The sequence below is a fragment of the Talpa occidentalis genome, unplaced genomic scaffold, assembly GCF_014898055.3.
Source record: "Talpa occidentalis isolate TD23 unplaced genomic scaffold, MPIMG_talOcc4v2.1 talOcc4.16, whole genome shotgun sequence".
NCBI lineage: Eukaryota > Metazoa > Chordata > Mammalia > Eulipotyphla > Talpidae > Talpa > Talpa occidentalis.
In genome coordinates, this window is record NW_023601653.1 from 2,780,738 (window position 1) to 2,796,505 (window position 15,768).

The window sequence follows — 15,768 nt, forward strand, 5'->3', positions numbered from 1 at the left end:
CGCGGAGCCGTCCACGCCTGCCTGGCCCGCTGGCCCCACTCGCCCCTGCGCGGCTCCCTGGGTGGGAGACTCTGCGAGCGCCCAGAAACGTAAGTAAAATGATCTCTAGCTGAGTCGGCCTGGTTCTTAAGTCTGCTCTCCTGCTAATGGCAGCAAAGAAAAAAAATTTAAAACACTGTGAACTTGCTAATCAAAGCTACCTCAGTCTCCGGACTTCAAAAACTCCTCCCTAGTTAACTCAGAGTCAAGATAAAAGTTCAAGTACACTCAGGTCCAGACTCCCTGATGGGGCTCCTTCTCCCCGCTCCTTCCCAAGAGGGTCGGCTCCCTGGCTCCTGCCTCCAGGCCAGAGCCCGTCCCTCTGAGCAGGCCGCTCTGGCCCCCTGCCCCCAGCCCAGGCCTCCTCCCGCAGTGCCTGAAGAGCCAGTGACGGCTGGGTAGGCCCTGGGGTGCTGGGGCCATGCTCACCCCAGGGCCTTCCTGTGGGTGTTTTGACCTGGAGGATGGAAATAGAGCCCTCAGGCCTGACCTCTCATCTCTGCTTACCCGTGGGAAGTGCCCTGTGCCGTGGCCTCTGACCTCATAGGTGGTTTATAATTAAGTTCCCCAGCCTGGTTCTTGTCTTTTAAAGTGGAGACTTTGAAATTTAGAAAATCCTTTCTTGTCTGAACCAAGCTCCTTGTCAAGACACAGCATCAGTCTTAGCACTCAAAGGTAAAAGGTCTTTTTTTCCCTTGTTACATCCCTACAGTGGAAACCACCCCCTCCCCGAGGCAGACCCCGCCTCTGTTTGAATAGGAGAAGGAAAAAATATTAACACATAAAAATGTATTCCCCTTTTACCTTTAACATCACACTTATCACAATGTATGGACACTAACAGACTATCGTTACCTAAAGGCTGGAGGACAAATATCACTCAGTTTCTTTCTTCTTTTTTTTTATTTATACAAGAGCCAGGGTACAGACCAGATGTGCAGGAGGGTGAGAGGATTCACCAGAGACAGAGTGGGGAGCAGAGCAGGCAGATGGACCGAAACACACTGCTGAGGGGAGCAGCGGGCGAGACAGGAGAGGTCTGCTCGCCATGTGGGTTGCTCCGAGGCTGGCGGGGATCGAACTGGCACTGCAGAGGCTGCAGACAGCTTCACAGCGCTGCGCTCAACTTCCTGCGCCACCAGGGAGGCCCTCACTCATTTTCTTTATCAAGTATCTAAATATTGTGCCTGACGCTTTATAGGCTGAGAAATGGATGGATGGATGGATGGATGGATGGACAGATGAATAGACAGATGGGTAGATGGGTGGCTAGATGGATGAATAGGTAGGTGGGGGGAGTAAATGGATGGATGGACAGATCAAAAATCTTCCCCGAAATATGCCTTTCAAACCTCCTTTATTCTGTGTCACATGTCACCCAGAGATGCAAGGAAGCTGAAAGCATAATATGGCAGCTGTGTTCATTTTATTTTATTTTTAAAAAAGATTTATTTATTTATGCATACAGGAGCTGGGATACAGGCCAGAGATGCGGGGGGTGAGAGGATTCACCAGAGACAGAGTGGGGAACAGAACAGGCAGACTGACTGAAATACACTGCTGAGGGGAGCAGCGGGCGAGGCAGGAGAGGTCTGCTGCACCATGTGGGTTGCTCCCTGGCTGGCCGGGGATCGAACTTGTGCTGCAGAGTCTGTGGATTGCTTCATAGTGCGGTGCTTAACCCCTTGCACCACCAGGGAGGCCCCAGCTGTGGTCATTTTAAATGGGATATCTTTTTAATCTGAACAGAACTGTGGTTCTGTTGACAAGGAAGACAGTGTGGATCCTGCCACTGGCAGTGACAGCCAGAGGGGTTGCCTCTTAGTTCAGCCTACCGGGTGCGAGGGAGGGCATTTTGAGCGCAAGCACAGCCTAACCAAGGGGGTGGAGGCCAGAGAGCTCCCAGCGGCGGCTCTGGGGCATTCTGTATGACGTCAGCCGGTCACGTTTCGTGCAGTGTGGATAGTGACACACACACACGTTTGTGTGGCTGGTAACACACACACGCTGCAGAAAGCGTTTGTATTTCAGCCGACGCCGCACATGAACGCCGCATTGTAGAACGAGGTGTGGGAGATCCGTTATTTTGGGGGGTGGTCTCTGGCCAGGGACCTTCTTTTGGTCCACGCCCACGCCCACCTCCTGTCCATCCCGGCGCTCTCACCAGAGACCGGCCTGTTCAGTCTCCTCAGGCCCTGCCGTGGTTTCTTCCACTCAGCGTTTCCTTCATGCCCGTGCTTACCTGTGCGGCGTCCGTGTTTCCTTCCTATTTTGTTTTTCTTGTTTAATTATCCTCCTCTCCTCGGGCTGGAAGCCCTGGCACCCAGTAACTTGGGGTGTTTCTTGCTGCCGTGCCTCGGGGTAGCGGCCTCCCGGCCTGCTCCTGGTCCCGTCTCTTCTCGTGTTATTTCTGTGCTCATTGTTTTCTGATGCCCCTTAGGAGATCTTTGGCTCAGCGTGTGATCCCCGCTTCTCAATTTCCAGACCACCACATGGGGAGGAGTTCCTGATCACTTTCTCATCTTTCAGCACGGCCAGTTCCCCGTTTGGGTTGAGAATGGCTTTGGGTGCAGTTTTAGGAGCGTTCGGTGGCTCTGCAGGCGGCTTCTCTGGCTCCTGGGGAGAGGGGCCTGGGACTGTCCGCGCGGTGCGGAGAACGTCTGTCCTCAGCCTGCTTGGCCCGGCAACGGCGGAGGCCCGTCTGGCGCCTGTGACGGTCGGCCTGGCCGTGGACACGTTGCTCGCTTTCCGCTGCGCTGCGGGGGCACGGTGGACCTGCTGCGCCCAGACACCAAAACCACCTCCCCACCTTCCTGGGCCTCCCAGCCTGCGGCTACACCCCGGGGCGTACAGCGCGGGTCTGCACTCCTGTCTGGGCAGCTTGGTGTGGGGGCCACCCCTGGGGCTGGCCAAAGCTCACAGAGTCCAGGCGCTCTGAGGTGCTTCCTTCCCTCTCTCCTTGTGCAGAGCTCAGGCCTGTTGGCCCCGGGCGAAGCCTCTCCAGGCTGCTCTACTCCCCCCACACCCCCCGCCCCAGCCTCCCTCCAGCAGGTCTCCTGTGCAGATAATTCTGTCTTGGCATTTGTTTCTTGGATGATCCAAACGAACACAAAGCATTTGCCAATTTCTCCTTGTAAGTCTGACAATTCTTGACATGTTGTTGGGTGTATGAAAATTCAGACTTATTCTATCCTGTTCCTGTTATTGCATGTAACAAACCTCCTTATTTAATAGTGCGCTTCGTTAAGTGTCACCTCCCTGAGCCATATATGGTATTTACTCACCTAATGAAAATGGTCGCATGGAGGGATCCCCTGCAATTTTTGCAATTTTTGTTTTGGAGACTTAGCTCTTAGCTGCACGTCGTGGCAGTTTATTTTTGCTGCTCTATAGCCTATTTGGGGACCACGATGCATTCTTTGTCTCCATGCAGAGGACACTGAGCTTATCCCACTTTCCTTTATTACTTGCAGTGCTGCTGTGAAAATTCTTTTTTTTAAAAAGATTAATTTTTATTTACTTATGCACATACGAGCTAGGATGTAGGCCAGAGGTGTGGGTGGTGAGAGGATTCACCAGAGACAGAGTGGGGAGCAGAACAGGCGGATCGACTGAAATGCACTGCTGAGGGGAGCAGCGGGGAGACAGGAGAGGTCTGCCCCCTGGCTGGGGATGGAGCTCAGGCCTCAGTGACTGGCAATAACTTGAGAGCACTGAGATTTAACCCCTGTGGCACCAGGGAAGCCCCAGTTTGTTGATTTTTTAAAAATTTTATTTATTTATTTTTAAAGATTTATTTATTTATGCATACAAGAGCTGGGGTATAGGCCAGAGATGCAGGGGGTGAGAGGATTCACCAGAGACAGAGTAGGGAACAGAACAGGCAGACTGACTGAAATACACTGCTGAGGGGAGCAGCGGGCGAGACAGGAGAGGTCTGCTGCTCCATGTGGGTTGCTCCCTGACAGGCCAGGGATCAAACTCGTGCTGCAGAGGCTGTGAATTGCTTCATGGTGCAGTGCTTAACCCCTTGTGCCACCAGGGAGGCCCAGTTTATTGATTTTTAATCTGCTTAAAGGAGGAATCCAATTTTATTCCATCCCATTTGTGAAACAGTTTGTCCCGACACCCCTGTGGCACAGTGCATTCAGACCCCCACCTGACTGTTGTCATCACGACTTGTGTGGATTCAGGGTTTGGATTCTTCTACATCTTTTTGGTGTCTGCACTCACCTGTATAGTCGCATATTTCTTATTTGTTAAATTTTTTTTTAAATTTTTTTTTACTCTTTTTTTTTTTAAAGATAGATTTATTTATTTATTTATACACGCACTGGGTACTTGTCAGAAGCGCGGGAGGGTGAGAGGATTCACCAGAGCCGGAGCGGGGAGCAGAGCAGGCAGAAGGACCGAAGTACACTGCTGAGGGGAGCAGCGGGCGGCAGGAGAGGTCTGCGCGCCCTACGGGACCCTCCTCCGGTGGCCGGGGAGCAGCCGTGGATTGAACTGGCGCTGCAGAGGCTGCAGGCAGCTTCGCAACCCAGCGCTCAACCGCTGCGCCACCAGGGAGGCCCTGTTAAATATATTTTTTAGGTTATTAGGTGGAAAGTATGAATAACACTGGAAGTATTTTAAGAATGACTTTTGATTTGAAGAATTCCCAAGAATCCCTGGGGATTCCAATGTCTCATTTCTGAAACCTGAGGTTTAAGATCTGTCGGGATCTGGAAACACTTTGACTCCGGTGAGATGATTTTGCTGACTCTGGAACTCTCCCGCGCCTGGATCTGGGCCTTGGGCAAGCTCTTCGCCTCCTGTGCTCATATTCCTCGCCTGTCAAGGGGGTGTGATAATAACAACGCCCAGTTCTTGGGGCGGTTATGAAGATTACGTGAACCAAGGGGAGAGCAGAGGACATGCCTGGTCGCTGCAAGCACTTGATAAATGCAATTTATTGTTTCCAAATGTCACTTCCTCCCTCTGGGTTGAATTTCTTTTTTCCTGAAGTACATCCTTTATTAGCACCTTTAGAGAGAGTCTGAGCGAGGTAAATTGTCTCTGCCTTGATTTGAAAATATCCTTCTCTTGCTCTCATCCTAGAAGAATAGCTTAGCTAAACATGGGAGTGTGGGTTGACAATTATTTCCCCTCAGCACTTTGAAAATATTACTTAGTTGTCTTCTGAGCTTTTAGTTGCTGTTGAGCTGTCTTCTGTCAGTATAATTGTTGCCTCTGTAGGTAGTCTGGTTGCCTTTATAGTCATATTTTTGTCTTTTGTGTCTTAGAGTTTCTATCTTGTGTGCCTACGTGTGAATCTGTTCTTACCTATTGCTTAGGGCTTTTTGAAGCCAAGCATTTAGGTTCTTCTATCAATTCTCAAAACTGCTCAGCCATTATTTCTTTAAATACCGCCTTTCCCTTTGCTCTAGAATCTTTTTGAAATCCTGTTAAATGAGCAATGTACCTTTCTGTTCCATCTTCTGTGACTCATGATCGCTCTTGTAAAGTTTTCATGTATTTCTCTCTCTCCACTGCAGTCTACATATTTCTTTATATCTTCCAATTCATCAATTCTCTCTTTGTCGGTGTCCAATCTGCCATAAAACTGTCCTGAGTTTTAAGTTTCATTATTTATATTGTTATTTCCAGAAGTTCTGTTTGGAGATTGGTTTTGTTTTGTTTTCGCTTTTATTTTGGAGCATTTCAAATGTATGCAAAATTCGAGACAATATATTTTAAGTCACCTTCAACAGTTACTAGCATATATCTGTCTTGTTTGATCCACATTCCTTCCCCAGGTCCCCACCATGAGATTCTTTTAAGGCAAATCTCAGACACCCTGTCACTTCATCCATAGATATTGTTCACATCTGTCTATTCTTGTTTTTATAGTGTTATTTTCTTGAAAGTTTGAATTTCCATTTTGTCCTTCAATTATCACAAACATTCTTACCAGCAATTTGGCCTGCTGTTCTGTTGCCTCAAGTCTGAGGGCTCTAACCCTCCGGTCCGTGGTGCCTGCTGAGGGGTCCAGGATGGCCTCTTCCTCTGTATATAGAGGGATTGGATATTATGAGCTCGTCTTTGAAGGAGCTTGTTTTCCCGTGGGAATTTCCTGCTACCTGAGCTGAAAGCGGGCCCCTCCAGAGTCATTTTGCATCTGCTTTACTGCATCACTCAGGGTTATCAGCCTCAGACCAATTTTTTTTCACTTGACATAATCCCAGACCCTGCATGCAATATAAATCTGGACCTCAAGCCCACTCAAGTCACAAGCTTGAGGCACGAATTTTTCAGAGGATCCTTTTTAAATCCTCACTGGCCTATGCACAAACTGTAATAGACAAGCTTCTTTGTTATCTCCCTGTGCCAGGGGATAGATTTTATTCCTTGCACACCTTTTCAATGAGAGATCAGCCCTTACAGGAGTCTGGCTTTGCAAGAAGTCACAGTTTCAGCCCTCTGCCTCCTATCAGCTGAGGCTCTTATCTCCTGTCTCAGCATCTCATCTCAGTGTGGAAGCTCACACTGAGGCCCAGGTTACTGGCAGTGATTACCCTCCCACCTCTCTCTGCCCCCCACCCCCGGACCCCCGGGTCCCGCTGCTGTGGGGTCGAATCCGGTGATCAGCACTCTGGCATTTAGCTTTGTTCTGGCCCCTAGAGACGCTCTTTCTTGCTGCTAACTGGGCCTTGCACTCGCAGTTTGTTCAATTGGTTCTATCTGTCTGTAGGGAGGGGCTTTTCACATGACTGTAGGTATGATTTTGGCAGAACTGACACCCTTTTGTGGTGAAAGCTGGTTTGATTTATGTTTATCCTTGTTTCTTACTTGAAATTTAAAAAAAAAAAAAGGAAAATAATGCAGTCATCACAGCATCCCGTTCAGATCAGATCCGTCTGCCCCAGAGCCCCTGCAGGCGTGCAGCCTGCCCTCTCTGGTCCTTGGCTTTGGACAAGTCACCTGCCCTACCCTTAAGATTCGCAGTGACTGCACCTCCGCCCCTGCAGGGCCTTGAGGACAGAGTCCAGCCTTTTATTTGGGGCTGACCCGCCCTGGGGTTTGCCCCATGAAATAACCGGCTGGTGCTCGGTGCTGTTTCTGGTTTCAGAATTCTGATTTTTTTGCAGCGATGTGAACTCTCTGTCCATTTTTCTTTGTAAATAGGCAACATTCACCCTAAATACCGATTTGTGTCACTGCCACTAAGTAGCCAGCCAGCAAAAAAAATGACCTGAGTGTTCCAGTCCTTCTGTCAGGGACACGCCTACTAAGATGGCATAAATCTCACCCTGTCGTGCCACAAGCCCCAGCCCCACGCGCAGGTGCTGCTCGTCCCGCTTCTAGTTCTGGGTTCCACGAGGGGCCAGGCTTGTTGTTCCAAAGCCCCTTCTGTTCTGCTGCGAAACTGGGGTGGCCGTCAGTGGCCAGGCCGGCGCCTATCAAGCACCCAGTTCCCGAGCTTCCGATGCGCCTGCTGGAGAGTCAGGCGACGCCGAGGGGTGCGCAGCTCTGTAGATGCCGAGGAGCCACCAGACATTTAGAGTGGGGCGGATAAATGAAACCTCCAAAAGTTTCTTTCTTTTAAGCACACACTGCTTTCCACCGTGCCCCTGCTGTGGCCTGGCCCTCCCCGTGACCCGGACCCGCTCCAGGCCTGCGGGACTTGCCGGGTGTCCCTGCTGCCGACCCCTGGCTCCCCACACAGCTGAGTGCCCCCTGGCTCCCTCCAGGAAGGTTCTCTGACTTCTGTGAGCCCTGCCTGGAGAACCCCTGTGCGGCTCTGGCCACGCCATGCTCGGGGCTCCAGGCTGTGGGTGTGTCTCCCGGCCTGCAGCTCCCTCACTCTGCCCTCCAGGTCTGGCCTTAGTGCCTGGCAGCCAGGAGATGCTCAGCAGGTGCCTGTTCAGGGAGAACCAGCTGGCTGCGTGGGTCCCCCTCTGAACTTGACCGCTCTTCGGCTTGTAGGAGCCCTGCCCACGAGCATGTCGCGGGCACAAGCTCATGCAGAATCACCCAGGCGCGGCTTCGTGGCACTCCCCTGGCCCTCCCCCGGCACTCCTCTTTAGCTTCTCCTGAACCTCTGATTTAGCAATTAGCAGTCTGCCAGAACCACCTCCCTTGTCTTTCTGGAATGCTTCTCTCCTAAGGTACCTTTCCCTGGGGGTGGGGTGGGAAGCAGGGAGCTGAGCGCTAGCTGCTGAACGAGAGGGGACGGGGCCAATTAGCATTCAGCTAGCAGGGAAATGATTTCTCCCATCAGCAATAAAAACTGACAGCTCTATCAGAGGAGGAGCTGGGGAGCCAGAGAGCCTGGCAGGGCGGGGTGGGGAGGGCAGAAGCGCCCGGGCCCAGCAGGAGCAGTGAAAACACTGAGGGCAGACGCTGCTGGAGGCAGGGAACCTGCAGGCAGCCAGGGAGCGCCTGGGGAGCCCCTCTCGCCCTCGCCCTCGCCCCTCCTTTCTGAGCCAGCCTGAGGACTAGCACAGTTCAGCTTCTGAACCCCAAACTCAGAGCGGAGTCCGCCGCTCCTGTGCGCGCCTCGCCTCTGACCTCACAGAAGGGGAAGCCACGGGCCGCCTGTTCCTGGGAGCGGAGGGCCTGGCGGGGAGTCTGGCCTTGGTGACTTCCACGGGCTGATGACATGGCTCTGGCCTTCGGGATCTCCCCACGCCAGGAATGAATAAGGGGGTGGGGGTAGGGGGCAGGGCGGGGAGCAAAGCTCCGCTGACAGACCAGTCCCTTCTTTGGGGCCGCGGGTGATCCTTCTACCTATCGGGGCCACGAACCAGGTAGGATTTAATGGCGCTCGAATTTAATAGCGTTAATTTGAGGGGAGGTGCCGAGGGGGGGACAAGGGGGGCAAAGCACCCTCATTTGGGTTGATTGGGAAGATATTTAACGTTTACACATGGAACCGCTGCCTTGCTGTTGCGAGAGCGGGCCAGGGACGCCCCCACAGCCCGGGACTGGCGGGAACGGAGACAAGAGCAGGTTGGCCTTGCGCTGGGAGCAGGGGGGGGCGGGGGGTGGTGTTGGGGGTTTGGGGGGTGTTGAGGGGGTTGGGGGGGTTGGGAGGGGGTTTGGGGCACGTTCGGGCCCGTCCTGGGCCGGGCCGCTGCTGGAGGCCCGACACCGGGTGCTGCCGCCCTCCTGGCCCGAGTGTCTGAGCGCCCGTCCCGGGAAGGAGGCGGCAGAAACGGTCTGGGCCACACGGCGGGGGCTTCTCTTCCTCGGGACGCGGGCCTTGGCGACGCTCAGGAGAGTCCGGCCGCCGGGGCTGGGGCTGGGGCTCCCGGGTCGCCCCCGCGGGCTGCTGAGGGGGATTCTGGATCAGGTCTGGGCCAACCGTTCTCCTATTAATTTATTTATTTAATGTTCTTGGTGCCAGCGATGTCACAAGGCAGGAAACATAAGGCCTTTAATCCCCAAGAATCGATTTCAGATAAAAGCGCCCACCTGAGGCGCCTCCCGGGCCCCCTGTCCTGGGTTACGAGGCGGCGTCTTGCTCGACGCTCTGCTGGGTTTCCAGGCGAGAGGCCGGGACCTGCCAGCCGGCGCCACGACCCTCAACGATTCACGCTTTAACACAAAATGCATGTTTCGCCCTCATGGCAGACCCCGCGGCGGTGTGGGTGGCGGCGGCTGTCCCCGCTCGGGACTTGGGGGCTCGGGGACCCGGGGGCTCGGGGGCTCGGGGGCTCGGGGGTGTCCATCTTTCGGTGCCACAACTTCCAGGGCTTTGTCCTCGCCATCTGCCTCCATGGCACGGCAGAGGGGGGAGAACGTGCCTCTCAAGGGCAGTGGCTGGGAGTGACGTGCGTCACCCTTCGCGCCCCGCTGCTGGGTCCTCCCAACGCCTCACCGGGGCGGGGACGGCTGGGAAACCTGCCTGGCCGCCATCCGTGCCGGGGCGGGAGGGGCCTGCTCTGGTAGAAGGGGCCTCATCTCCTCCAAACCCCTCTTGGCGCCTCTCTCAAGGATCCCCCTCGACAGGAACGAAGGGAGAGCATCACTTCGCTACCTTTGCGGGACGCAAAGGACCAGCAAGACCTGTCAAGCAAATTCTTTAAATATTTCTGGGTCATTTACTGTTTAGCTCTTAGGAAGCCACCCGAGGTCTGCACTCAGCTTTTAATAGCACTGAGGTACAGAGACGAGTCCCTACGCCCGCCGGCATGGGCAGCCCCGTAGCTGCTAGACCTTCCAGAGCCAGTGGCCAGGCTTCACTTGACACCCCGATGGAAGACGAGGCCCAGCATCCGGACGAGACGGGCAGGGGGTTCCCCCCTCTTTCTGTGTAAGGCAGGCACCGCCCACGTGGTGCACACCCCAGCCAACCCCTCCTGTGTGCCTCAGTCTCCCTTTAGCCCGCCGTCCTGACTGAGCAATGTGATGTCCAAGCCACGAAGTTTCCCAGGACCTATTTTTATCCCCGAAGGATTCCCCTCTGCTTAAGCACATGGGGTATTAAAGGGAAGGGAGGTGGGTGGGGCAGGGAGGAGGAGAGGCTCAGCACGTCTCCATCTCTTGCAGCCTAATCTCCGACACAACGCCCCATCGAGTCTACCACATGCTGGTGCTTGGCGGTGGGTAGCAGATCCAGGCCACCCTGGAGGCCAGGGTGGCACAGGTGTGACCACCAGGAGGCAGGCTCACCGAGCCGGTTCAGAAGGTGCCGCCTACACATACTTGACTTGCTTGACAGTCGCAAGAGGGTTGTCATGATCTCTACTGTCTCCACTTTACAGGTGAGAAAAATGAGGCAGAGGGGGGCTTTGCAGCCCCCTCAGGGTCCCAGAGCCAGGAGGTGGCAGGGCTGGGTTCAGCCCAGCAGCCTCCTCAGAAGCACCTGCCCTGAGCCCAGGGGGCCTCTGGGAGTCGGGCGGTGGGTCCCCTGCTGATTCCTGGGAGAAGGGGGTGTGTGGCAAAATGTGGCTGATGGTGGGTGCAGTCTGGGACAGGGCTGCTGGACGAACACGAAGGTTGCTGGGCCTGGAGAAGAGCATTTGGGGGGGGCCTCCAGCTGACGGGAATGGGATTGGGAGAGAATGGGCAGGGTGCAGGGGGAACAGCCAATAAGGACCTTCTTTCAAGGAATTTTGCTAAAAGTAGTGTCTGAGAAATGGCTCGATTCTGGAAAGGTACCGCTGAGCCAGGCTTTTGTGGTTTTTCGTGTTTTCGGAAGAGAGGCCTGCAGCGCGCTTGCAGCCCCGGGCACTGGCGACCAGGAGTGGACATGAAGTGAGAGGGGGGTGAGGCGGGAGCAGGGAGAACCGCCGCAGGGTGGGCTGGGGGCCAGAGGGACTGCTGTGGCCGAGGAGGTGTGGAGGCCGCCGCGTGCTGGAGCGGGACTTCCCGGCCGCTCCCCCTGCCCCCGCACCCCCCAGCCTTTATGTCCTGTTTGCAGCCTGTGGGTTTCCTGGGGCCCATGACCAAGTACCGCAAACTGGCGGCTTAAAGCACCAGACACTGAGGGCCTCGCCCTCCCTCTGAGGGCAGCAGGGCTGGGCAGGTCTGCTCCAGGGAGGCTCTCCCAGGCCCGGGGCCCAGGAGCTCCTGGTCTGTGACGCCACTTTCACGGCTTTCCTGCATCTGTGTCCCCTCCGCTCATAAGGACACAAGACACTGGATTTATTTCATCCTGAGGTGACAGGAGCGACATAGCCGCAGACCCTGTTGCTAACTAGGGCCACCGACGCGGAGCCCGGTTAATGCTAGCGTGAGTCTTCTGGGAAGAGGACTCAACCCTCTCAGCTCGGGAGGCTCGAGCCTGCGTGGTCATGGGGGGAGGGCTCTGCAGTGCCCCCTGACTCCGGGCCTGCCTCTCCCCCTGCCCACTCTGCCAGGGGAGGGGGCTGAGGGAGGCGGCCTGAGCTGACAGGGGCACAAGCCTCACAGTTGCAGTCACCCTTCCTGAAAAGCCCCCTTGGGGCCTCCCTGGTGGCTCAAGGGGTTAAGCACAGCACAGCACTGTGAAGCAATCCGCAGCCTCTGCAGCATGAGTTCTATCCCCGGCCAGGGAGCAACCCACATGGCGCAGCAGACCTCTCCTGCCTCGCCCGCTGCTCCCCTCAGCAGTGTACTTCAGTCAGACAGTCTGCCTGTTCTGTTCTCCGCTCTGTCTCTGGTGAATCCTCTCACCCCCACACCTCTGGCCTGTACCCCAGCTCTTGTCTGCATAAATAAATAAATCTCTTTATTTTTAAAAAAGCCCCCTTGCAACCCTCTCGGAGTCCTTGGTTTCTGCCCTGCTCCGTTCTGTCTCCTTCCGCACCCCTGGGATCTCAGGGATTCCATCCTGAGCCCTGGGCCAGGGTCTACTCCCACGACCCGCAGCCCTGCTTGCCAGGCCCCCCCCCTCCACCGGGGCTGACCCCTAAGGTCCCACACAGGGGTTTGGTCTTCTCCATTGGTTGACGCACCCATGGCCCCTCACCCATGGACATGGCACAGTGCCTTGGGCCCTGGTCCCCTTCTCTGGAGACGTGGGGAGCTCTACCCCATAGGGTTCCGTGTTCATGGGAGAAAAAGGTTGGGAAAAGGCTTTGTAAACCTGGGGTGTGTCGCCAAAGGAGGTGGCAGAGTGCCCCCCAGCCCTCCATCGGGCTGCGGTCAGGAAGGCTGAGCCTGGGGCTGCAGGGTCCAGGGCATGGCACAGAGGCGCCCCCTTCCTCTCCACCATGGGCCCCCCCACCCTCCTGCTGGGAGAACCCTGAGGACAGGCTGAGGCTTTGGTCCTGCTCCCAGGAGCCTCGGGCCCGACCCTCCTTCCCTCACAGTGACGCTGGGGACCAGGGCAGGGTGGGGGCCTTTGGGGACCAGCAGAGGCTGGGGCAGGCACCCGACCTTAGATTCAGGCCACACTGCTGTATTGCCAGGGCGCGCCACACAGAGTCCTGAAAGATTCAGAACAAGCTCATTCACCACATTTTCAGAAAATGGATGAGAGGCTGATCAAACAGTCCTTTGATGCCAGGATGAAGGGGGGGGTCCTGCTTGATGGGTTGGAGGCAAAGTGTGGGCTGGAGTTCTGACAGCTGGAGAGGAGTCTCCCTCATCCATCAAACCCGAGGAAGAGAAATGAGGCCTGTCCCTCCTGCTGGGAGCCTGGCGGCGGATGGCAGCCTGCGCAAGGGCTGAGGGGTCCAGGGCCACGGGGCTTCAGGGGGCCGGCTTGCTGCCAAGCCACAGCCCAGCTTGAGGCCTGGCTCAGAACCTCGTTCAAAAACGCCATCCCTTCTCTGGGCTGCAGCGGTGGAAGAGCTCACCTGCCAGGCTCTGGGTCTTCCTAGCAGAACCCCAAATGGCAGCATTCCCCAGAAAAGGGCAGCTGCCTCCATAGGAGAGAGCCTCTCCCAGGCAGGACTCACAGGCTCTGTCTGCTCTGCTCCCCTCTCCTCATCAGCCTGTGTGCGGGGGTAGGGAATGACCCTCCCTCTCACCTCCCCCTCACCTCCCCCTCACCACACCTGGTCCTCACCCTCATCTCACCTCATCCTCACCCTCACCTCACCCTCAGCTCACCTAACCTCACCCTCACCTGCCCTTCATTTCACCTCACCCTCACTTCATCCTCACCTCACCTCACCCTCACCTCATCCTCCCCCTCACCTCCTCCTCACCCTCACCTCATCCTCCCTCTCATCTCACCCTTAGCTCACCTCACCTCACCCTTACCTGACCTCACCTCACCCTCACCTGACCTTCATTTCACCTCACCCTCACCTCATCCTCACCTCACCTCACCCTCACCTCATCCTCCCCCTTACCTCCTCCTCACCCTCATCTCACCTTATCCTCACCTCATCCTCCTCCTCACCTCACCCTCACCTTCACCTCACCTTATTTTCACCCTCACCTCACCCTCACCTTCACCTCATCTTCACCTCACCCTCACCTCATCCTCCTCCTCATCTCACCCTCACCTCATTTTCACCCTCACCTCACCCTCACCTCATCCTCACTTCACCTCACCCTCACCTTCACCCTCACCTCACCTCACCTCATTCTCATCTGACCTTAATTTTACCTCACCCTTACCTCATCCTCATCCTCACCCTCACCTCACCTCATCCTCCCCTTACCTTTACCCTCACCGTTACCTGACCTTAATTTCACCTCACCCTCACCTCAGCTTCACCTCACCTCATCCTCACCTCACCCTTACCTGACCTTCATTTTACCTCACCCTCACCTCATCCTCCCCTCACCTTTACCCTCACCCTCACTTGACCTTAATTTCACCTCACCCTCACCTCATCCTCACCTCACCTCACCCTCACCTCATCCTCCCCCTCACCTCCTCCTCACCCTCATCTCACCTCACCCTCACCTCATCCTCCCCTCACCTTTACCCTCACCCTCACCTGACCTTAATTTCACCTCACCCTCACCTCAGCCTCACCTCAGCTCATCCTCACCTCACCTCACCCTCACCTGACCTTCATTTCACCTCACCCTTACCTCATCCTCACCCTCACCTTTACCTTCACCCTCACTTCATCCCCACAGGGACCAGGACCAGAACAGGGCTGGGCCTTCAACCCAGATCTCTTTTTTCAAATCCAGGCTCCTTGAGGCAGAGGCCACCCCTGGCTGGAAGGCGCGTTTGGAAAGCTGTGCTGTCTGGGGGCCATCAACAGCCAGTCTGCCTGCTGCATCCTCTTCCCAGCACTTTCTCAGGAACAGCCAGGTTATGGCGCAGCTGCCCTGCCTGCTCAGTTAGTGCCTCAGTAAACACGAAGCCTTTGTTTATTTTTCAGCCACTGGATTGCCACATGTTCACGTGCTGACAGAGTTCTGTGATGTTGAAGAAGGTGAGACATTTCAGCCTCAGTACATCTCTTTCCCTTGCTTCCCACCTCGCCTGCCGGTGGGAGGTTTCGCCTGGCCCTGGGCGTTTGGAGAAAGTGGATTTGGAGGGCCTCCCCCGTGGCGCAGCGGGTTGAGCACAGCGCTGTGAAGCTGTCCGCAGCCCCTGCAGCACAGGTTCAATCCTGGCCAATTCCCGGCCGGTGGGGGAAAACCCACATGGCGCAGCAGACCTCTCCTGTCGCGCCTGCTGCTCCCCTCAGCAGTGTTTTTGGTCGTTCTGCCTGTTCTGCTCCCCGCTCTGTCTCTGGTGAATTCCCTCACCCTCCTGCACCTCTGGTCTGTACCCCAGTTCTTGTATAAATAAATACATCTTTAATTTAAAAAAAAAAAGAAAGTGGATTTGGGTGTATTTAGTTTGGGATGATGGGCTCCTTCATGTGGCTCACAGTTACACCCACGTGTGGCTCAGTTATTGGGGTACCTGGGTGAATGATGACTTCCAGAACATTCCCACCATCATGAAGAAGATGAATCCAATGAACACAGTGGAAAATGACTTCAGTTGCTTGCAGCTTGGAGATGAAATACCCACCTCAACAAAGATGACAAAAGGCAGCACAGACCCTGCACCCAGGGGTCAACCTAGGTGTCGCCACCCATTGGGGAGGTCGTAATAGTCCCTGCATGAGAGAACGTGGCCTGCCCTGAATTTGAACAGGTAGGAAGTTAACAGTCCACCTGTGTCCTCGTTCCAGAACACGCACCGCAGAGTCCTCGCTGGACAAAGGGGCGATCAGGGCCGCCTGGGGCCACGTTCCTGACGCATTTGTCCGTCTTTTGAAATGTGTGGCCTGTGGCTTTAGTCTCCTAGCACCGGGAAGTTATTTCTCGCGTCACACCTAGTTTAGGCTT

General features: G+C 55.4%; 1 long non-coding RNA gene across 1 annotated transcript; it reads left to right on the forward strand.

The window, feature by feature from the left end:
* The first annotated feature begins 17 nt into the window (after positions 1–17).
* Positions 18–15,199, forward strand: LOC119247187 (uncharacterized). The gene is made up of 3 exons (XR_005125656.2): positions 18–89; positions 10,576–10,790; positions 14,805–15,199. It is a non-coding gene; the product is annotated as an uncharacterized LOC119247187 (long non-coding RNA).
* The last annotated feature ends 569 nt before the right edge of the window (positions 15,200–15,768 follow it).